General features: G+C 36.5%; 1 long non-coding RNA gene across 10 annotated transcripts in view; it reads right to left on the bottom strand.

Moving 5' to 3' along the window:
- LOC110742272 overlaps positions 1-23,980 on the bottom strand; it is a 478,176-nt gene that overhangs the window by 453,260 nt on the left and 936 nt on the right. The gene's annotated exons all lie outside the window — the stretch shown is intronic.

Here is a 23,980-nt window from a genome sequence, read left to right as displayed (position 1 = left end):
GATCCCACTTATATGAGAACAAATCTGAGGAGACGCCATTGAGCTGGGGCTGCATTCTCTGTGGAAGGTGAAGGTTCATCACAGCAGAGCTGGAAGCAATAAATGCAAAAAAAAATAAAGCCATGTTGTGTTTACACTCTGAGAAGAGACTCATAATACGAACCAAGTTACATATGCTACCTCTGCAGGCTGGAAGATAATTTTTTAAATGGAACTACTTTTTCCCAGTTTCTGGCTTTATTTAGGGAACCCATTTCCTAAGATTCTCAACTTTAGGATGCACAAAAATTAGTGTACCAGATGGCATACACACCAAAAAAACTGTATGTACTATATTTTATAAGACATTTTTTAAAGATTTTTTTTAATTTAATTTTGGCTATATATTAAAGCTAACTTTAAAGAATCCTTAAAGCTGTATTCTTTAAAGGATGTGACTCAACTATAGTAAAAACATATACATAAGAGATGACACTAGCCATCTGTAAAAAGACAACAATTCCAATTTTGAAAACCACTAAGACAGTCGATTTTAAGTGTTCTTACCACACACAAAAAGGCAAGTTATGTGAAGTAGTGCAGATGTTAATTAGTTCTCTTGAGCCATTCCACAATGTATACATATCTTAAAGCATCATGTTGTACATAATATGTAGCATTTTTGTCAATTAAAAATTAAAATGTTTTTAAAAATTCCAAGAGGCATTTTATAAATGCACTACAAATGTAACCAAAGATCTAACCAAGAACACCCTGGGGTCCTAAAAAGTTTTAGCCTACTCCATTTAACTTAGGTTTGCTTGGTGCGTACTGTATGTTATGGACCACTGGGAATTCAAAGATGAAAAGATGCAATGGCTCTCCTCAAGTAGCTCATGGTCTAGAGGTACTGAACTTGAAGTACCTTAACTTCAATTTTTTTTATAAAGCAAGATAATCTAATAGAGGAAGAAAAAAAAACATAGAGGCAGGAACCCCTTATGTGAGAGGAAGGCTTTATAGAGAAGGTAGCTTTGAGACGAAAATTGAAAAGGCTTGCATATCAGTTTCCTGTGGCTGTCCTAACAACACACCACAAACTGGGAAGCTTAAACAACAGAAATTTACTGTCTAACCGTTGTGGAGGTTAGAAGTCCAACATCAAGGTGCGTGCTGGACTCTGCTCCCTCTGAAGGTAGCTAGAGAAGAGCCTGTTCCAGGCCTCCCTCCTAGTTTCTGGTAGTTCCTTGGCTTATGGCAGCATAACTCCAATCTTCAAATGGCATTCACCGTGTGTGTGTGTGTGTGGTCTGTGTCTGAATTTCTTTTTTTTGATAAGGGCACAGTCATGTTGGATTAGGGCCCACCCTAATAATTTCATCTTAACCTGATCACCTGCAAAGACCCTATTTCCAAATAAGGTCACATTCACAAGTACTAGGAGTTCGAACTTCAACATCTTTGAGTGGGGTGACAGTGGGGGTGGGGGGCCACAAATCAATCCATAAGAGCTTGTCAAAAGCTGGGAATGGGACTTCTGGACAAGGAGGAAAGCATATACAATGAAACTGCACAGATAAGAAGAGTATCATGAAGAGTATAACATGCCCTTTGAAGGATCTCCTCTGTGCAGGTGATACAAGCCACAGAAAGACCACTCTACTTGCACTGTGAAGAACAGATGTACAGGAGCTATACTACAGACAAGGAGACTATCTGTGATGTTACTATAGCTTTGATTCAGGGAAGGAATGATGGAGAGGGTTGCTTTCACTATGAGAGAGAGAGAAAAAGCCAGAGGAAAGGAAAGAGAAACTGAGATATATTGATCACTCACATTGGCTACTAGCTGTAAGTTACCTCATTTAGTCCTCATAACAACCCTATGCCATAGATATTGATAATTCCATTTTCACAGGTAAAGTAACTAAGACCCTCAAGTTTAATCCAAGGTCACACACTTAGTAAGTAGCAAAACCAGCACTCAGAGACGTGTCTGACCGAAAAAGCCAAAAAATTTGAGAGATGTTTACAGTTTCAGGGATGAGAGAAAATAATTAGAAGATATAACAATTAGAAAGGTTTAGAACAATTTACATATTAAATAAACTTTTGGGGGAAAAAAACGGGGGTAAGGAAAATAAATAGGTATATTTACACGAAACAATTGGAAGAGTTTACAATAAACCAATAAAAGTTATTACCTGGAGGGTAGAATGGAAGGAGTAGAGAAAGAAGAAGAAAAGTAGGAACAGGAGTGGAAATGAGACTCCTTAACACATATTTTTATATTCTTTTGAGTTTTTAATCCATGTGAACATACTTCCTCTTCAAAAAAACAACAAAAAGGATTTCAGAAAGAAAGAAAAATTCAGTAAAATAGCAAAGACAAGCCAGAATGAAGAAGATTGTATAGGTATTTAAAAGCTGGCTTAAGTCTTTTGGTAAAAATTTACAACCCTAATTTTGTTTATTTAACATGACTGATTTGTCATTATGATGATACATTTTATTTAACGTTGTCTAGAGCAAAGAGAAAACATTTTTAAAGACTCTGTGTGGGTTAAAAAGACAGCTAAATCCAATAACAATGTAGGAAAAATTAGAATCAGTAATCCCTATTATCATTTTGTTAAACCTCTAATCTCCATGAAACATAAAATCAATGTACTTATCCAGCTGCAGAAAGAAATCACGTTCAGATGAATACGAGGGAAAAGGCTTTATTGTGGTTTTACCAGAAGAAATGCCTGGTTGCTAATAAAATACAGTACTAAGAATTTTAAATTTTGTCTTTTAAAGGGAAGAAATATACAGAGGAAAAGGGTGCAAAGTGAATACACTGCTATTCTTAATTTCTACAGTAATTAGTTAGAATAAAAATCAATTCACACAAACCTTCTACAATTTCTCTACTCCCTAATTCTTGCCTTATCAGAGCAAAGAAATAACTACTTGGTACTGAGAGTGGGGAAAAATCCTTATGGTAACATGAATGACTCTCAGACCACAGTTATTACAATTTCAACCCTTTTATACTAAATGGCACTTTCAGTGAAAATAATGATACCAGCACAAGAGTGGAAAGTGGGAGAACTATTGCTCAGTCAACTCTTATTTAGAGACAGATTTTAAAAGAAAATCTTATTTTGAAACTTAAAGGTCATAAAACACTCTCTTAAAATAAGGAATCTCGTTTTTGTCCTGCATCAATCATACATTCCTTTCTCCCATGACTGCCTTTGGAGACTTAATATCTCCAAACATTCTACCAAACAAGAACTCCAAAAATGTCTTCACTGATTGGCTACTCTGCTCAGTGAAAAAAAAAAATTTTTATTGGAAATGGCTGTCAGAACTATTTTTATTGATCTCCTAAAGGCTCAATCTGTAATCATGTACTACACTTCTCTACTCTGAGAACAAAATGAATTAGATGACTGCCTCTCTTTTTCAGACTGCATATTATGCCATTTTAGGAGCTCAGACTATGGACCTGAATGGAATTGATGACCTGCATTTGGTGCCTCTCCCTTGAGGATCTTTAGACTCTCAGAGAAATAGCTAAGGAGAGAAGGCTTGCAAACCTGCTACCAGTTTGTTCCTTTTAGCTCCAATCTCTTCAAGAAAACCACCCCCACTTTCAACTTCTAGAGGCAACAATGAAGCACAGAAAACCTTGTGAAAACGAATTTTCAAATGCCCATTTGTATTAAAAGACACAAGTATCATTTCATCCCTTTATTGTTGTCAAAAAAGAACTATACGTTCAACTAGAACTATTTGACAGTCTGTGGGATAAACTTATGGGTCCTTAATGTTAGCCTGTTTCCAAATATTAATACATTCTCCAACCCATCTGAAATTTCATTAAATTTCATTAAATATTTGTCTTTTCTTGGTTAAAGCTTTGACTCCAGAAACCCTTTGTTAAAATTCAAATAAGAGCAAACGATTAAAAAATTAAAATAACCTAAGTAACGAATACCTTTGATCAGTGTATGCCTTATTTTTCAACATGATAACAGAGAAAATGGCCAACAGTATGTATAGGCTTTAATAAAGGAAAAAATCATAATAGAAGTCTAAGTAATTGCCGCTACCTAAAGAGAATGGTGTTACTCACCAGAAAGGGATTGACTTGGTCCATTCAAGCTGCTATAATGGAATACTGTAGACTGGGTAGCTTATAAATAACAGAAATTAATTTTTCACAGTTCTGGAGGCTGGGGAGTACACCATCAAGGTGCCAGCATATTTGGCATCTGGTAAGGGACCGCTTTCAAGAAGACAGTGCCTTCTTGCTATGTCTTCAGATGGTAGAAGAGGTACAGGATCTCTCAGGGGCCTCTTTTTTAAGAGCACTAGTCCCATTCACGAGAGATCTGCCCTCATCACCTAGTCATCTTCCAAATGTCCCACTCTCCATTATCATCACCTTAGGGGTCAGGATTTCAACATATGAATTTTGGGAGGATACAAACATTCAGACCATAGCAAGAACCCTAGAGAAAATATCAAGGAGGAGCTAAGAATGTGAAGTGCTAACAGAGAAGATGGGAGGCCAGGAGCAGAGGCTCATGCTTAGAATGCTAGCACTTTGGGAGTTGAGGCAGGCAGATGGCTTGAGCCCGGAGTTCAAGACCAGCCTAGGCAACATGGCAAAACCCCATTTCTACAAAAAAAAAAAAAAGTCATGCATGGTGGCACGTGCTAGTAGTGCCAGCTACCCCGGGGCTGAGGTGGGAGGATCTCCTGAGCACTGGAGGTTGAGGCTGCAGTGAGCTGTGATCATGCAACTGCACTCCAGCCTGGATGACAGAATGAGACCCTGTCCCCTCCCAAAAAAATAAGTAAATAAAAAATGAAAGAAGGAGGAGAAGGAGGATAAAGAGGAGAAGGAGGAGAAGGAGTAGAAAGAGAAGAAGGAGGCAGAGGAGGAGGAGGAGGAGAAGGAGGAGGAGAAGAGACAGTACAAAAGAAGGGGCTTGCCCTGCTTTCCCATTTTGCTACAGGTGGCCCTGGCATCAAGTTTGCATTTCCCACATGTGATTGATCCACCTTAAATACTATCTTTGACATATATTTCACACCAGTGTGATATTTTCTTGCCACCAAGAATGTCTTTAAGCTGGCTCTTCCTAGGCATTCACATTAGTGTCAACAATTACTTCAAAAATCAGGGAAGGCAAAAAGATCTACTGAAAAAAAACAGTACCATAGATTCCAACCCAAAATATAAAGAAGCATGGGGTAATTTGTTATTTGGGATTATCTGTGGCACCTGTAAATGAGAAAAGCTAAGATAAAGGGATTATTTAATGCATTATTTTTCTGGTAAATTGAGTATCTTAGTAAGCAAATGTTACTTCCAATACAAAGATTTAGCTGATAACTTTGATATGAACACACTTTATGGTAGATTTGCTAAGTTTTCACCCCCATTTAGAATAAGTCTCTAAGAATCAGCTGATCATCTTCTCAGAAGATGAGGCTTTCTTCTGTTTCTCAATAGAAACTATCACATTCCTAGAACTCCACGAGTGTAGTTCTCCTGTCTCTAAGTCACCAAGTAAGGCAGCTGCATTATCTCTTTCATAATTCTTGGGTACAATTATAATTATAATTATAATGGGCATAATTATAGCCAAATCACTATTCTCCACAAAATAACTTATGCTTAAAGTAGTTTGACTTAATAGTATCTCCTCTTTCGAAATCACTAATAGTAAGGGCTGTATATAATACTTGCATTACTCCTACGACTATGCTCAGAATGAGTAACTTTACAAGGCACTTTTCTAAAGAGTCTACTCAAAATAATAAAGTGGCTAAAGCTAAATACCAAAATATTAATGATGGTAATTGTTATATAAAGTTACGGGTGATTTTTCTTTTTTGTGAGTCTCTAGAGTTTATGAATTTTTCACAATGAATGCACGATTCTTATAAGGAAAAAATGTATATGGTTGTTCCTAAACTTTGACAATGAAATTTCCCAAACAAGATTAATCTCTCTACATGAATACAACTTGTATGTAATATACAATTCTTTTCTAGTATTTAGTACTTTGTTCCATATATTATATTTCCTTGTATAGGTATGTAATAGATTACACGCTCTCTGAGGACGCATTTTGGGCCTTACACATATATGTCGCCTCCTATAGTACCTCATAGTGCCTCATATTTGCTAAGTGATCAGGACTGTATGAGGGATGAATGATACTTCCAATAACACAAAGGTTAAAGTTGATCTATTCATCCAATATGCACAGAATTGCTCAAATGTTGAAATACTTCCATACTAATTGGTAAACACTATAATAGCAATGCAATAAGCAAAAAAAAAAAAAAAAAACTAAAAGCATAAATTATAATTCAAATTCATCAATTCAAGCTAATTGTCAGAGCATGTTGTGAAAATAAATTCTAACTAGGTCCCCCATCAAGGGAGAAATAAGAAATGCTTGCAGAAATATCCACCTGTTTGGCCCACAGCAAAAGTATGCAGTAAGAACGTACTGCACATTCTTTACAAGACTCCTTAAGAGTATCATTCATTTGTTACATTCTTAAATTACATAGTTCTATTTTCAAATAGTTTAGTTTTTTCTCTGGTTTTTATTGTCAGCGCACTACAATTCTTGTGTAAGTAATAAGTGTGTAGCTTTTTAATATTTATAAATGGAAAAGTTTACAATAAAATATTAAAAACAAATTATCAGAATAAAAGTACTATAAAGTTAGGGCAAGTTTCTTATTGTTCCTTTTGAATATTATAAACGTGAATTTTCTGCATCTATAGGAAAACAAAGTAAAAACTGTATTAAACAAAGAACCAGGGCTGGGAACATCTTCTAATATAGCACAAAAGCAGTAACGGCCTAGAAAGTCTTTTTATGCTGTGCAACAATCAGCGCATAGTAAAACAAATTTTAGCTCTGGAATGAAAAACGTATTTGAAGAAAGAATATGATTGGTTTATTTTCTGAACAAAATGATGAGTAAAATGGTGCTGAAGGTTTTATTGTCTAAATTTCATTTTCATCACACAAGCAGTCATGTTCTGTTAAAGCCCATGATTCCAAAAGAAAATGCAATCATTAATGAGGAAAATATAAAAGAATATTACAAATAAGTTTCACAAGTTAAAGCTTGTAAAATAATAAGTTCAAAGAAGTTTTATCAGTGTCAATAAGGCAAATGTAAAACATTAAGATCCATCATAACACTGTCGTAACATATAACACCTAACATACACTTATAAAACTGTGTACTATAGATAAAAATTATTAAGCATTTTAGACATGAAATATTTACACAGACTTTAAAATAAAAAACAATGCAATGGGTGTATCACTGCAACCTAGATTTCTGTTTTCGGTTATTGTAAAACTATCTATTGCAATGTTCTCAAAGTGTGGTCCAGGGATGCCTGGGATACCTGAGATCATTACAGGTGGGCTGCAATATCAAAATTATTTTCATAATAATATGTGTCATTTGCCTTGTAACTCTCATTCTCTCACAAGTGTATGTGTTTTCCAGAGGCTACATGACATCATCTTTCTCACAGCTAATGGAATGCGTGCTGTATGTTCCTGAGTTTTTATATGTTCTCAGTTTTAATTCCTAATATGTTAAATACTGGTAGATAGAACCACACAACGCAAAGCTTTCAGGGGGTCCTCAACTATTGTTAAGAATATAAAGGGAACTGAAACCAAAAAGTTCAGAACCAGCAACTTAACAAAATAAGAAAATAACCTTTCAGAAATCAAGGCAGTAAAACATTAATTGTTCACAATGAATATTCAAATGTTTCCTATTATACTGTCACGTGAAATTTAAAACTTTTGAAGACTATTTAACGGTTTCTGTTGATTTTGTGGAGCTGGGAGGAATAATATCTGAAATAATATATCAAAATTATTTTGTAAGTTCTTGAGAAAATGATGCCAATAAATAATATTTACATTATAAATCTTTACTGTATTTTTACAGGCAATATAATAAGGAAAAAGTCTAGAGGTTTAGCCAAAATTATAGCAAATGTTACAAAATATTTAATTTGATGCTAAGGTACCTTGTTCAATTACCTATGGGTGATTCCATAAAAGGCACAGTATTAATCAAGTTCTCACTATATTTTTTCTTACATGCTTTCTGTGTATTACCATACTCTAATAGGCAATATGCAAAAAATTTAAATAATATACCTTAAGAGCTCAGAATTGAAATAATGAAAAATAGAGAAATATTTGGGCCTTAGTCTTAAGTCCAGACTTAGGCTCTAAGTCTAGAACTGCAAAAGCAGTTTGAAAATTGTATCAGACTTTGTATATTCACTTTTAAGGCAATTATGAAACAAGAACAATTAAACCTAGGAAATACACCATTTTTTGGAGATTTGGTTTCAATAAACAATGTTGTAGCAGAATTCTCTTTAGCTTCAAGAAATGTCTCACTCACATTTTTATAGTTAACACATTACTTTGACAAAAATAAATGTAATTTATAAAATTTTTTAAAGTAGCTAAAAAGAGAAAAAGCAGACATTTTTAAAAGTTAGACAATTTGAAATAAGGAATCAATTTCAAAAAAGAACTATTAGATGTAAAACTGCATTTGTTTCTGATGATAAAAGTGAATGACATAATGAATTTTTTAAGTTGTTTCAATTTATTGAATCCTAAAACTTGGCTGAATGATATTTGCTAAGCTCCATAACTAACAGCGGTCAAAAGCCTGGGCGTGGTGACTCATGCCTGTAGTTCCAGCACTTTGGGAGACCGAGGTGGGCAGATCACCAGGTCAGGAGATCGAGACCATCCTGGCTAACATGGTGAAACCCCGTCTCTACTAAAAATACAAAAAAAAAATAAGCCAAGCATGGTGGCGGGCGCCTATAGTCCCAGCTACTCGGGAGGCTGAGGCAGGAGAATGGTGTGAACCCGGGAGGTGGAGCTTGCAGTGAGCCGAGATCGCGCCACTGCACTCCAGCCTAGGCGACAGAGTGAGATTCCGTCTCAAAAAAAAAAAAAAAAGTGGTCAAAAATCAATTAAGCCAGTTAATTATATGTGATAGGCCAATAAATGATTATTTACTTGAAACACAGATATTGAATATATAGAAATCTCAGGTGGTATTATAAGTGTTAGAAAAATTAATGTAAATTATGTTAGTTCATCAAAAACTAGGAAGATATTTAAAACCACAAACAAGATCACTGATATAAATAAAATTCTCTACTTATTTAGACTACAAATTGGCTCACCTTTTTAGAAAACAACCTAGTATTATCTACCAAAATGTAAAATATAGAACATCATTTGGGTAAAAATTCCACTTCTAGTATTATGACCAACCAAATACTCTCATTTACATATAAAAACATATGTTACCCACATAAGGATATTCATTAAGACATTATTTCCAATATGAAAACCTATAAGCAACCAGAAATCTCACTATTAGGAAAATAGGTTAAATTATAGTAGATATGTCCAATGGAATTCTTTTTGTTTGTTTGTTTGTTTGTTTGTTTTGAGACGGAGTCTCGCTCTGTCGCCCAAGCTGGAGTGCAGTGGCCGGATCTCAGCTCACTGCAAGCTCCGCCTCCCAGGTTCACGCCATTCTCCTGCCTCAGCCTCCCGAGTAGCTGGGACTACAGGTGCCCGCCACCTCGCCTGGCTAGTTTTTTTGTATTTTTTTAGTAGAGACGGGATTTCACCGTGTTAGCCAGGATGGTCTCGATCTCCTGACCTTGTGATCCGCCCGTCTCAGCCTCCCAAAGTGCTGGGATTACAGGCTTGAGCCACGGAGCCCGGCCAGTCCAATGGAATTCTATACAACCACAAAAAAGAATGAGATATTTTACAGGTTGTACTAACATGAAATTATTCAATTTTGGAAAGGGAAAAAAGTATATATGCATATATGGATGTTTATACATACAATAACAAAGTTCTAGAAATTAACTTTGAGGGATAGAAGTGAGAGGACTTTCACTTTAGGTATTTTACGTTCCTTGAATTTTTACAAGTATGTACTGCTTTTTATTTCATGAAAAGAAACATACGTACATATGCATCAGCCACTCAGGCATTTTTTACACACTTTTTTAAAAAGTTTAAAAGCTCCAGTACCACAATATCAATAATAGTTATGAATGATTTTAACTTTTTTCTTTTTGCCTATTTCTCTTCTAATTTTTCCACAATATGAATAAAATGCTTTTAAAATTAGAAATCACTAAAATTACTCAATAAAATTTTCAGTGAAAAAATTAGAAATGTACCAGATAGGTTGAAAAAGCAAGACGCAATGCAATAGTATGATCTTATTTTCATAAAACAGTGGCCCTTCCCAGCCACTGTTGAAATGAAATATACATTGAAGTACAATGTATGTTTGAATAAATTATTACGTATAATACATACTAGGTTGCTACTATTTCATCTGGTAGGGGAGTGAGGAAGTAGAGGAAAGCTAGAAGAAACAGGAAAGATATTTTTAAAACAAGTCTGTGGTTATATCTGTACATTTAGATTAAATAATGGAGAAAAAAATACAAAAGCTTTTAAGAAAAAAGGCCACCATATACAGTATTTTAAATTTGTTTAAACTGTAGTTTGCCAGACTGTTTTGGTCTGTGGTGACCTTCTGTGTCTAATTTTTTCATGATGTCTACAAGTCAAAGGAAATGTCTAAGAGTTCCATTAGATTCAAATAACTTAAACATTTATTTTCCATATAGCCATTTAGAAGAATAATGAACATAAATTATATTTAAAAAAAAATCTTTCACACATTTTCTTACTAATGGGATGTGTATGCCTGTTGGTCACCACACAACCTTCTAACTTTGGAATCAGATGGGATGTTGTCAGTCTCATTTCCCGTTCCACATTGATTTTCACTGGTATTTGCTTCATATTACGGCAATTACCAAAAACCCAGTTTCACAAATATATGACCAAAAGGAAAGTGGCACAATCTAATATTGAAACCATGACCTACCTAGAGCTAGTAATTTGCCCAGATGTTGAATATCACTGTTTTCCTTGAATATTTAAAATATATTATAATATTCCCTTTGGAGTCCCAAGGTGCCTCAGTGCAGTTTAGGAACAACAGATTCAAGGAATAGAGGGCTTTTCCTTGTCATCTTGTTAGTTCTGCATTAGCTAGTTGTTTGTGCTTAGAAAATTCTATTATCATCGGCCGGGCGCGGTGGCTCAAGCCTGTAATCCCAGCACTTTGGGAGGCCGAGACGGGCGGATCACGAGGTCAGGAGATCGAGACCATCCTGGTTAATACGGTGATACCCCGTCTCTACTAAAAAGTACAAAAAACTAGCCGGGCGAGGTGGCGGGCGCCTGTAGTCTCAGCTACTTGGGAGGCTGAGGCAGGAGAATGGCGTGAACCCGGGAGGCGGAGCTTGCAGTGAGCTGAGATCTGGCCACTGCACTCCAGCCTGGGCGACAGAGCGAGACTCCGTCTCAAAAAAAAAAAAAAAAAAAAAGAAAATTCTATTATCATCAACTAAGCAAAGCTTAAAGTAAATTAGCAAATGTTCCAATATAGGGAAATAGAATATTTTGTAAGCTTTCTGATAATTCATGGATTTGGATAATTGATGCTACTGTTCTCACATCCATACTTCTCTTCTGCTCATCTTTTGAGCTCCCTTTCCTAACTCTACAGTGGTATGAAAAATTTAAAGATGATCCCATGCAAAGGCAAAATAATGACCCCGGAGAGTTCAGGCACCTGCTATCTGCAATCTAGGTCTGTGACCATTTAGAATTACCTCACCAGAAAACACCTAGGGAAGGTGAGGAATATACGATAATATGAATGAAGTTCTTAATTGCTTCATCACTGGTACACAGATGCCAGTTTCCTAATTTCTGTCATACATCTGAGCAGTAAGCAAACATACTGACAAGGGAAAAAACTATGCATGGACAGAATCTCCCTGTTGGCACAGCACAAAAATGTCACCAGCTTTAGGCAAAGAATTAAGAACCAGAAATTATTATTTTGTGTATCTTTCCACTTTAAAAAATTAATATTCCAAAGCTTTTGGACAGATGTAAAAGCATTCTGAAAGAATTACTATGATGGGTCTCTATCCCCAAAACAACTAGTCCTATTGAGTTCCCTTTCCTAACTCTACAGTGGTATGAAAAATTTAATACCCGCTAACCTAGCTTAGTATTGCAATATAATCACCCCACTCAAAAATTAGAAGCTACGAGGCTGGTAGATCATGAGGTCAGGAGTTCGAGACCAGCCTGACCAACATGGTGAAACCCCGTCTCTACCAATACAAAAATTAGCTGGGCATGGTGGCACGTGCCTATAATCCCAGCTACTCAGAGTGGAGGCTAAGGCAGCAGAATCGCTTGAAACCTGGGAGAAGGAGGTTGCAGTGAGCCAAGATTGCGCCATTGCACTCCAGCCCAGGCGACAGAGCGAGACTCTGTATAGAAAAAAAAAAAAAAAAAAAAATTGAACCTTCAAAGCCCCTCTGTTGTTTCTAAATACAATTTAATTTCTGCCCCCAAAGGAAGATGGTTTCAGAACTTCACAACATTCTCTTAACTTCCTTATTATTTACCATTTTACCCATGAAAATCAAGAAGGACCTCAAGCCCACAGTGGTGGTGTTCTTTCTACCAACTCCATCTCTTTATTCATTATCATGCAGCCTTTTCTGCTACAGTACATAGCATAATTTGCTCCTGGTGGGCTGTAATGCCACCACATTCAGAGTGAGGGCTATTTTAAACTCTATCCCAGCCAAACCAGAACTGAACTACACTGAAAGCAACTACGAGGTTTCGGGGAAATGGGGAGGAAGACAGTGACAGAAAGGAAGCCTGGGAAACTCAGACTGGAGGTGAAAGAGCAGCTGGAGGCCAAGACAGTCCCACTTAGGGAGCGGCAAGAATCCAAGGATCTCCTCCTCTTAGCACTTACAAAGCTGTTTCCAAAGTAAGTCCTACATTTCCTGCTCAGTTAAATCTCCAGGACAATCCTATGAAACTGGCATTATTATCAACCTCATTTTATGGGTGAGGAAATAGGCTCCAAAGAGCAAGGAACCGCACTGGGCCACTGTGGTGTAAACTGGTCACCTATAGACTGTCTGTTGAAGGGTGTTCTTACATAACTACGCTAGCAATTAGAAACCTGAAATAAGATAGGAAGCTCTGAGTCAGGGCTTAAGCCCTTGCCTTCAAGCAAGTATATATCTTAATTATATCAATTCTGTTCTTACAGATTTCCTACAAGGAACCCCCTCCATACTCACCCTCCATCTCCCATTACAGTACTTCTTTTCCTTTTGTCAACTGGATCTATCACTTCTCTTAATTTAAACTCATTTTCTTTGTTGCTATCATCCAGAAGAGGTAAAGCATCTGGTTGCAGGGTTTCTAGCTAGAGCACTCTGCAAACTAAATGACCATTTAAAATAGCACCTAGCACAATGGCCAACACACAGTTGGTACTTAATAAATATGTTGAATAACTAAATGAACAAATGCTAAAAATAAACCTTTCTTTATTATGAATGACTCTAGCATCAAATAAATTGTGGTATCAACAAAAACAACAAAATGTTTCAAAACTTCTTCCATAATTAAGTTGCATTTTTGCAACTATTGGCAGATCTAGATATGAGATCTAGGTATAAGGCATAATAGGCAAATCACACATGGCATAATGAGTGGCACACTGTGGCCATTAGATCTGGTGAATCAATTTAAATTATGCTGGGTTTGGTTTTTTAATCACAATGAAACTTAAAAGACATACCCAATTTTTAACTCTCGAATAAAACACATTCCCAAGTTTAGTATCTTTAGACTGTATTTTCCATCTTTTGTCAAACATATTCACTCAGTCATTTTAGAACTGCATATGTACTCGTTATACCTCGAACATAAATTTCTCTTAGATTGTGTAAATGTGAGTCTAAACAAATCACAGCAAAGGAAAACGTTTATCTGAATTTTCTCATCACAATTTGCTATAAACATTTTTTAACTCCTTCCTTATTTTCAACAGAGCAAAAACCTCTTGTCCAGTTTATGTAAAATGGGTATTTTATCATTTGTAATTAAATGGACAAAAGGATAGGGTTATCACACCACCTCGTGGACTGTAAGGGTATTGCTGCTATAGAGCCAAAGCACATTTTAAGAATGAGAAGGTAACATTGAACACCGGCTGCTCATGCTTTTCCCTTCCCCTCCAGCTCTTCTGCCCCAATTCTACATCTTCAAATCCTACTCACTCCTCAAAACACAGTTTAAATGCCCCCCTCATAGAACCTTCTAAATCAAACTGTATCTCTTTAAATTTCCATGCCGCCTTATCTGGTTCTTATTTTCTACTTCGTATTGTATAGTCTTATCTCCCCTGCTAGACTGTAGGTATTTTGAGGATATGTGGACAGTCACCTTCAGAGGTGTACCGAAGTCAGTCCACACCTACTGTCATCAATAGCTTAATATTCAGAAAGCTTGCAAGTTGGTTGTTAAAGTGTTGGTAGCTTAAAATTTGCCATGGTAGGTGCATTTACAAAATGGAAGTCAGAAGGAAAAAAAAAACAAATTGTAAATCAGAACACTTATAAAACTTTGTTGACCAACGTTAACTTCTTCATATCTCATTATCTCTACAGTAATATGTAGTGAGGAGAGGTAGTGATAGTGCCTACCTCACAGGACTCTTGTAAGGATAAAAGAACCCACATAAAATGCTTTGTCTAATGTCAGGCACATAGTATGTGTCCACCAAATATTATAATAATTATTCCCCATAACTCTATCATGGTGCATTGCAAGTAGCAGGTCCTCAATAAACATTCAATTGTTAAATGACAATCAAGAATTTCAATGAGAAATTTAAGATATGTTAACACTGATGGTAGTCCCAACTTAACATAGGCAAAATCATTACAGGGGATATAAACTGTTGACTTATAAATAATCCAGATGTTTTCACTTGCTCTGACTCCCATCTTATTCCTGCTTTAAATCAATCTCTCTCCCCCACTCATCTCTGCTCTCTCTGCTTGTCTCCTGCATTTCTCTCCCATTTTTATTCACTCTAAAGTACCTTCCTCTCTCCTTCCTTTTTTACCACTTTATTTCATAATGTAAAATAAATAATTTATGCCTCACTTTGTTCCAGAAAAGGTTTGCAGTGAATAATAGATAACTTGGTTTCATGTTTAGTGAATAAGGATTTTATACTTCTCCAAGGGAAGGAAATGAAGTTGCTTTTTACCACTTCTATCAGTGATTCCATGATCCTGTTTGATTGGTCCTTGGCAGAAAATGGGTTCTTTATATAGACCTTTGGGGAAAGATGAAATTAAGTTTCGAAGTGCAAAGTGGAAAACTAAATTGCCATGAATTCCAAATACTTTCCACCAAGAGAAGCAAAAAAATGTCCTTATCTTTAAAGGTTGATGTGGGCCACATTTCCAAATATATAATCTCTCACTGCTTCTCTGATCTGGATTAGAATAAATTCTATCTAAAATAATCTTCCACCAAATGTCTTTTGCCAACTCTCTCCTGTGAGCTTCTCTTCCTCTCACCTCACTTCAGCTACCTTATCCCAATCCTAACATGGTGTTTCTTTAGATACAAGGTTGCTTCCAATAGCTAAGTATGTCTGAGGATCAGCCAATAGCTTCATTTTCTCACTAAAAAATAAAACCAAAGATTGAAACAACTAATTATTTGCAAAAACATGTTTGGAATAAAACACCAGTTGTTCAAATGTAAATCTATTGATCAAAAATAAAATTTTCCTTATTTATCAATTATTCATTAGCACATTTTTTAAATGCAGCAAAAAAATTTAAAGTATTGGCTTTTCTCTAAGATGATCATTTGCCCTAGAATATATAAATGCTGTCCATGATCATTTCTAGTTTAAAAATACACATAGGCTAAAACAAATAGCATGTCTATAAGTCAGTGGTTAAATGCAAGGCATTTTGTTTAGTGGAATATCTACTTCAGTGTTGGTCTACACAATGCCCTTACCCAAGAACATATGGCTGATGCAGTACATGACAAGAAGGGGCTTTGCCTAAGAAGTGAAAATAAGGTGGGTGAGTCAGTAATTTAAATTTCAACTAACCTAAAGGCAGCTATAAGATGAGGCAGTATATTGTATTTTATTCACCTCATGGTCTGTTCCAAAGGACACTGTCAAACACAATGATTCTTTTACCCACCAGCTGTCACCAACAAGTTAGCTATACTTTGTACTTTCCCTTTGTTCTTGAAAGCCAAAGCTAGAGCAGATGGCTGGATTAAGTGCCAGAGCAAAGGTAAAATTGGCTATTTCATCTGAACAGGTACTGCCAGATTTCATTAAGACAAAAGCCCCAGCAACAAATAACTACAAAATTTAGGGTCTGGAAAGTGCAATCTGAACTGCTTAATTTACCAACTAAAAACAAAAATGCTCTTTGGGGGAAAACTTTACCTAATTTGCTAAGAGATGAAGACAGACATACATATTTCATCTGCAGTGAGAAGTGGTTTCCTGTGTCATTAACCCTATAATTTCCAGGCTCTGTAAAAAACAATTATATTCAATGTTCTTCTAAGCTAAGCTCATGGGTGAGTTCCAGAACATGAAATTTAATCTTCCAGAGCTGAAACTCTACCAAAGCAAAGATGTTTGAAAATACTTGAGTTTTTTAAAAACTGCAAATTAAAATGACAAGGGAACAGCTAAATGAACAACTAAATGAAAGACTTTCGAACTGAGGGATTAAAGCTAGAGTCAGGATTCAGGAGATGGGAATTCAGAACTGCATGATATGGCCAATCATTCATCAACCACGTAGTGCAATTATAATACGTAACTGGAAGTGGAAGAGTTAGGATTAGAATGACATTGAAAAAATCCTTTCCACTGTTGCAAAGAAAGCTCAGTTTCCCAAAACACAACCTCCTTGACTTTCCATTCTGAAGCTAAAAGTTTTTGGAGTTCAAAGAGCCACCTCTTTTGCCTCTTCTGAGTGGCACAGGCATAGAGCAATTTGTTACCTCCATTCACTTATTTTTAAAAGCCCCAAAAGATAAAGAGAATAGAACGAGAAATCATTTCTATGACCATTCATAAATTGGCAATTTCCTCCACATTTTTACTACTAAGAGAGACGTAATCATATATGCAATAGATTTATTATTCAGTTCCCTCACTCAGGTAACTCACAATTAGTAAAATCATAGTAGTAACATTTGAATGTCACAAAGCAGAAACCTCAGTAGCCTAATAGACTGTTCTAAGTAGTCAGGCTGTAAGACTAGGATATTCACAGTGAGATCAAGGTTTCCTCTGAGGCAGATTAATTAATGTGATTATATTTTCAAAGCCCAAGAGCACAGCCATTAGTAAAAACATCTCTCAAGCTACATAATGCCCTTCACTATATAAATCACTATACTTTCAAATGGGATGAAAAACTGTGTATGTTTTCTAATTTCATGATTTCTAATCCTTTCCTTCCTGCACAGCAGCCAGAAGAAAAGTAGTCTCTGAATATGGCAAAGGCTTCGAAACATAAACAGTGAGAAACTTTATCTTCAGAAAGGCAGAGTTTCAAACCTAGGCCCACATTCACCCCTACCACTCATACATGTGAAATACATTTTTTAAAATACCTAATCTGTCGGAATTTCAGTTCTCAGATCTTGGGCAGTGGAGATATTAATACTGCCTACTTCATGGAATTGTTGTGAAGATCAAATTTAAAATATGCGTAATGTTTACTACAGTATCTAGGAATGTGCTGTTCATTGCTATATGTAGCTATTTAAATCAAATTTAATTCAAATTGATAAATTTTAAATTCAGCTCTTCAGTCACACTAGCCATATTTCAAGTATTCAGTAGTCACACGTGGCCACATCAATTCAATCCCAGCATTTTGGGAGGCCAAGGGAGAGGAATCATTTGAGCCCAGGAGTTCAAGATCAGCCCAGGCAACACTGTAAGATCCCATCTCTACAAAAAATTTAAAAAGTTAGCCAGGCATCATAGTGTGTGTCTCAGTTGCAAAGGACGCTGAGGCAGGAGGATTGCTTTAGGCTGAGAGATCGAGGCTGCAGTGAGCCTCTGAGGTACAATGAGCCTCTGAGTTGCAGAGGGTGTACCACTGCACTCCAGCCTGGGCAACAGAGCAAGACCCTGTCTCAACAACAACAAATGTTAATTTGGTGTGTCTGACATTTTTTTCCTCCTCCTCACCAATTCCTCTAAGTTATCAGGCTGCCCAGGTTTCTCCTTGTCTGGAAAGAAAGCAGTATTTAAAACATATCTGTGTTTACCATGTTTTTCATTCCCAGGAACATTGGAGTTCTAAAAGAACATGACATGGAAACAGCAATGTTGATCGCAAATGGGAGTTCTAATGATGAGGATTTCAGGCACGGTAGTCACACACTGAAGGAGGTCTTTTGGACTAACTATATGTGTGAGGAGAGTAAAAAGGAGTCTCCACAGTACTCTTCAATCCATATGTAGAGATCCACTGTCTGCAGTGATGCTGACTTTAACACATTAACACTGAGATAATGAAAAAGAAAAGAACTTTTCCCTCTCTGGAATTCTTTTTATGCCAAACTTTTCCTGGTTGAAATATCTAAAAATAATTATAAATCATCAACATTTTTCCAAGAGATGCTTTAGACAAGTTAGTCTTGGGCCACTGAGTAAAATTTTTTGCATTTGGTTTTTTGTTTCCATGGTTTCATTTCCTTTCTCCACCCAAATGCTAGAACTGGGGCTGTGAAGCTACCAGAGTGAGAATGCCAGGGGCCTATATAGTTGCAGAAATGTTGTATTATAAGAAGCAGAAATTTAATACAGTCTATAAGAAGGATTCTAGTCTCAAATGATATTTGGGGGTATCCGGCGAAATTATCCTATAGATACTTGTAGATCTGGGCTTAGAATGTTTTGGGTAGATTGCTCTAAAATAGGACACCTGTGGAACTAAACTTCAAAGGTTACACATCTTTGCTTTCAAAACTGCAAGTAGAAAAGGCTGGCGGTGTGCCTTTTACAGATGAGAAGGAAGATCTAGTACTTCAGAAAAAAATCTGTTTATAGATGATGTACTCATAGGTGGTATGCAAAGCTTACTACCTAGAACATGAAATGAACATAACTGCGGGCTGTGCTTTTCAAGGTCAAACTGCCAACAAAGCAAGTCTGCTCTCATAGCCTTGGTAACAGTATTTGAATATGCATGATAATAAATTTGTTCATATGTTTTCCGTGAGTGAAATTAATTTCTTGCTGGTGACACTGCAGGTTATATAAATATATAATACTTTTCTTTCACCTCTTCACATATTATCAAACAATCCACATTTGACTGCATAACATTTTGAGACAGTCTACAATCATCAATCCTGGATATTACTTCACAGCTAAAGTACTTACACTAACAATATTCTGATTGTGATTTTATCTTTATGTTTTTAATCATATCAACAAGGGAAATTATGGGTTTCCTGAAACCATAATGCAATGATAAAAACCCAGCACAATATGGAAGAGTTTTTTATTCTGCTGAAAACATATTTACTAGCAGTCTAAACACAAAAATGTAAGCTGCTGTCTTTTGGAAAACATAAATAACACAGGGTCACAATTTTGTAAGATAAAAGTTTCAAGTTATTTTAATCAATTGCCATATTTTTTCTTATCAAAAAATGACCCATATGCCTTTTTTTTAAAAAAAAAAAAAAAAAAGAAGATATTGGGTATGACTTATGTGCTATAGAAGTATTAGCCATTATTACTGTATTATTATTCCTTCCACCAGATAGAAATTTCTTATTTTGTACTACTGTTTGATGTTATAAAATTCTATTAATATTATTTTGGGAAGACACTCTTTAGTGAAGACACATCAGAAAGGCAAAGTGGTTAAAAAAAAAAAAAAAAAAAAAAAAAAGCTTAGCTTACCCAACTTTTAAAATTCATAAAGATCATAAAACTTATATACAGAGCTGTATTAGTCTGTTCTCAGGCTGCTAATAAAGACATACCTGAGATTGGGTAATTTATAAAGAAAAAGAGGTTTAACGGACTCACAGTTGCACATGGCTGGAGAGGCCTCAAAATCACGGTGGAAGGTGAAGGAGGAGCAAAGGCACATTTACATGGCAGCAGGCAAGATAGTGTGTGCAGGGGAACTGCCCTTTTATAAAACCATCAGATCTCATGAGACTTTTTCACTATCAGGAGAAAAGCCCACCCCCATGATTCAATTACCTCCCCCGGGGTCCCTCCCACGACACGTGTAGGAGCTACAATTCAAGATGAGATTTGGGTGGGGACACAGCGAAACTGTATCAAGGGCAAAGTAGCTAATTATCCAACCCACACTTTCTAATGATAACAATGATAATAATAATGTCATTATAAAAGTTCACAGTACCTTTCCTGGCTAAAATTCTTTAAAGTAACAGAAACCACTCCGACTTAACCTAAACCCAAAGGAAGAATTTATTATAAGAATATAGTTATGTAATGTGAATCAAAAGAGACTGGAACCAGAAATAGATAGCTGTCCTCTCTCCTTATCACTCATCTGCTTTATGTTTCTCTTGAATGATGGACCTTACTCTGCTTCTCCGTCTATATACCAAATAAACCTACCTCTCAGCTCTAGAATTATAAATAATAGTTTTAGCTGTGATTTGGTCTCAGCTCCTGACCAAGAGAACTTGTAGGCTAAAAACTTGGGCCGAGGCTTTTTAGGAGTTCACTGTGTAACATAAACATGACTGCCTGTGAGCCCACCCCCATTAGATGGGCTGGGTGAGGGATGGCATGCTCTCACAAGGGAAATGGTCACCAAATTGGACAGAAATCCCAAAAGTATCAATTACCATGCTTCTTTTCAAAATGATTTCATGCAATAATCTTTTTTCATGAGCGGATTCAGTTCCTATACTATGCCTGCTTGGTATCTACTGGTGTCAAGTGTTTGGGGTTTGTTTTAGAGAGGAGGTCTCTCTCTGGCGCCCAATCCAGGCTGCAGTACAGTGGCACAATCATAGCTAACTGGAGCCTTAGATTCCTGGGCTCAAGCAATCCTCCCACCTCAGCCTCCCTAGTAGCTGGGACTACAGCCACAAGCCACTATACCTGGATTTTTTTTTTTTTTTTTTTTTTTTGAGATGGAGTCTGGCTATGTTGCCCAAGCTAGCCTGGAATTCCTGGCCTCGAGCCATCCCCCATCCTCCTATCTCAGCTTCCCAAGGCGCTGGGATTACAGACATGAGCCACTGTGCCTGGCTGTGATAGTTCTTATTAAAAGGCTAAGATGTTTCAAATGCTAACAAATACATAAGTAATTTCTGCTGACTTTCGTCCTTTCATCACTGTCAATAAAGTACATCCCAGAATACTAAGCTTAGATAATGCTAGTGAAACTTTCATAAAAGAATGCCTTCTGAATACAAAGCCATGCAGAACTTCTTAAAAACCCTAACCAAAAAAGCATAAAAACACCCCAACTAAAGACCACTTTTGTTAATAAATGTAAAGCTCAAATAGTCATACCTCATAATTTAGCCAAGGATAACTGAACTTTTGAAATGTCAGAGTTTTACCATATTGCATTGTTTTCTTTTTTTTTTTTTTTTTTTTACTGATCAGATTAGTTTCTCTTCTGCCAGTGAAAAATCCGAAAGAAATCTGAATAATCAACGCAATATTCAGTTCCAAAACCTATTTACGGAAATCTATTAGGGCAATTCACTAATGTCCAGAAGTACATTTTTCCCACCATCTATCATTTTCAGAACAAATTCTGAAGATCAAGGTTCCTGGTCAATGAAAAGCAGGTGTCTAGAGAAAATAAGACAGATTTCTAGACCCCGCAAAGTTGAAAGACCGACTGCTTGGCATTCTGAAGATTGGTTATAACAGCCTGCAAACATCCTCTCATTATTTTAATCTCATACTCTATAAAATACTTTTGGATCCTTTGCCAGCAAGATAAAAACAAATTAAACAAAAGGGCCAATATGCACAAAATATCTTATTCTGGAAGCACCACTGCTGACAGCTTCCGAAAAAATAAAATAAAGTGGAACTTTCAAAAAAACTTTCCAAATAGCAGACAATATTACCAAGAAAGAGTCAAAAATTAAAAACGGCACAACAGTCAGCAAATACAGGAGTGTGGCTCTCCTCATGGCTCTTATAATTCTTTTCTCACAACATTCTTACAGTTTCTATCACGTTCTGTAAGTATACAGTTATTTGTCTGTTACATTGCAAGCCGAAACTCAGAGTAAGCTTGACCTGGAGCTCTAATCAGTAGAAATCACACACACAGAGAGACACACATACACACACACTCTCTCTCTCTTTCTCTTTTGGCCCTAAACCAAAATACTAGGATATAAATGTACCAAAATCATTTAAGTTAAAACAAAATGTTTATCTATCTCCCCACCCTCCACCAATATACATGTAATTTTTATGAGTTCAATAAGATGGTTTTTTTTGCCTGTGCTTACATTACATAGTTGCAGGGAACATAAGAAATGGCTTATAAAGTAGGAGAACTAATGTAACCAATGCTATGGGAAACAGGGTAAAGAAGGATATAGAGAAGGGACTACTTGAGCTGAGCAGACAGACAGTCCTGGGTAAAGGCACTGAAGATACAAGAACAATGTGGACAAAGGCCCATAGGCCAAGTAGAATGGCTTATTGAAGGAACATCAAGAGAACAAGGGGTTCCAACAGAGAACAGCAGCAACAGAGACCAAGGAAATAGGTAAAGTCTGGGTCCTCAAAGGCTTATAACGCAGCACATAGAAGGTAAACTAAGAGAAAATGGAGCAAACAAGACTCTAAGCAGCAAAATATAATAACTGGACAAGCATCTTCAAAGGTCATTGTAGCAGTGGCAGTAGGGTGATTTGGGGGTATGAAGAATGACAGACTTAAAGAAAGTAACTTCCAAAGTCCAAGCAAGAAATGAGAGAGCCTAGTATTAAGTGAGAAGAGACAAAAATGAAAACATGACGAAGGCAGAATCAACAAGACTTACCCACCACATCCTTAGCTATATGAGTCTAGCGAAGAGAAGGAATACAGAGTAACTGGTATGTTGCTTTAGTGGCTCTGTAGCTCACAAATTATTTTCCCAGTTAACTTTAAAGAAGAAAAAGCAAGATTGGCAGAAGAAGTCAATTCAGATTATTTTGAGTTTAAGCAGCCTGTAGGACAGAAAACAGAAATGCCCAATCATTAGCTGAATACGCATAACTGGATTTGAGGAGAAATGTCTGATCTGAGTTGGAGACTGGTGACCTAATCCCTTATATTTGAAGCCGTGGGAGTGGATGTTATTAATGAGAAAGACCAGGGAAGGGCAACCAAAAAAAAGTCAAGGGCAGAACCCAGAATCACACCTACTTTTCAGAAACAGTCAGACAGGAGAACAACAAGAGGATACTAACAAGGAAAGGTCTGCAAGATGGAAGCAAGTTTAGGCCAGTGGGACTTCAGAAACTGCAAGGTCAGAAGGATTTGTGAACCCAAAAGTATCTGAGACAGGTCTCAATTTAGAAAGAGTATTTTCCCAAGCTTAGGAATGTGTCCCTGACATAGCCTCAGGCAGTCCTGATGACATGTGCCCAAAGTAGTCGGGATACAACTTACTCTCACACATTTTAGGGAGGCATAACACATCAATCAATACACGTAAGATCGGTTGGATCTGGAAAGGCAGACAACTAGAAGTGGGTGAGAAGTGGCTTCCAGGTCATAGGTAGATTTAAAGATTTTCTGATTGGCAATTGGTTATTATCTAAAGACCTAGAAACAATAGAAACAAATGTCTGGGTTGCAATAAGAGGTTGTGGATACCAAATATGATCGTGGAGATGAAGCCTCTAAGTGGCAAAT

This window comes from Papio anubis, chromosome 2, assembly GCF_008728515.1.
Source record: "Papio anubis isolate 15944 chromosome 2, Panubis1.0, whole genome shotgun sequence".
In the NCBI taxonomy this organism is placed as follows: Eukaryota; Metazoa; Chordata; class Mammalia; order Primates; family Cercopithecidae; genus Papio; species Papio anubis.
This window is presented reverse-complemented; position numbering and strand designations above follow the sequence as displayed.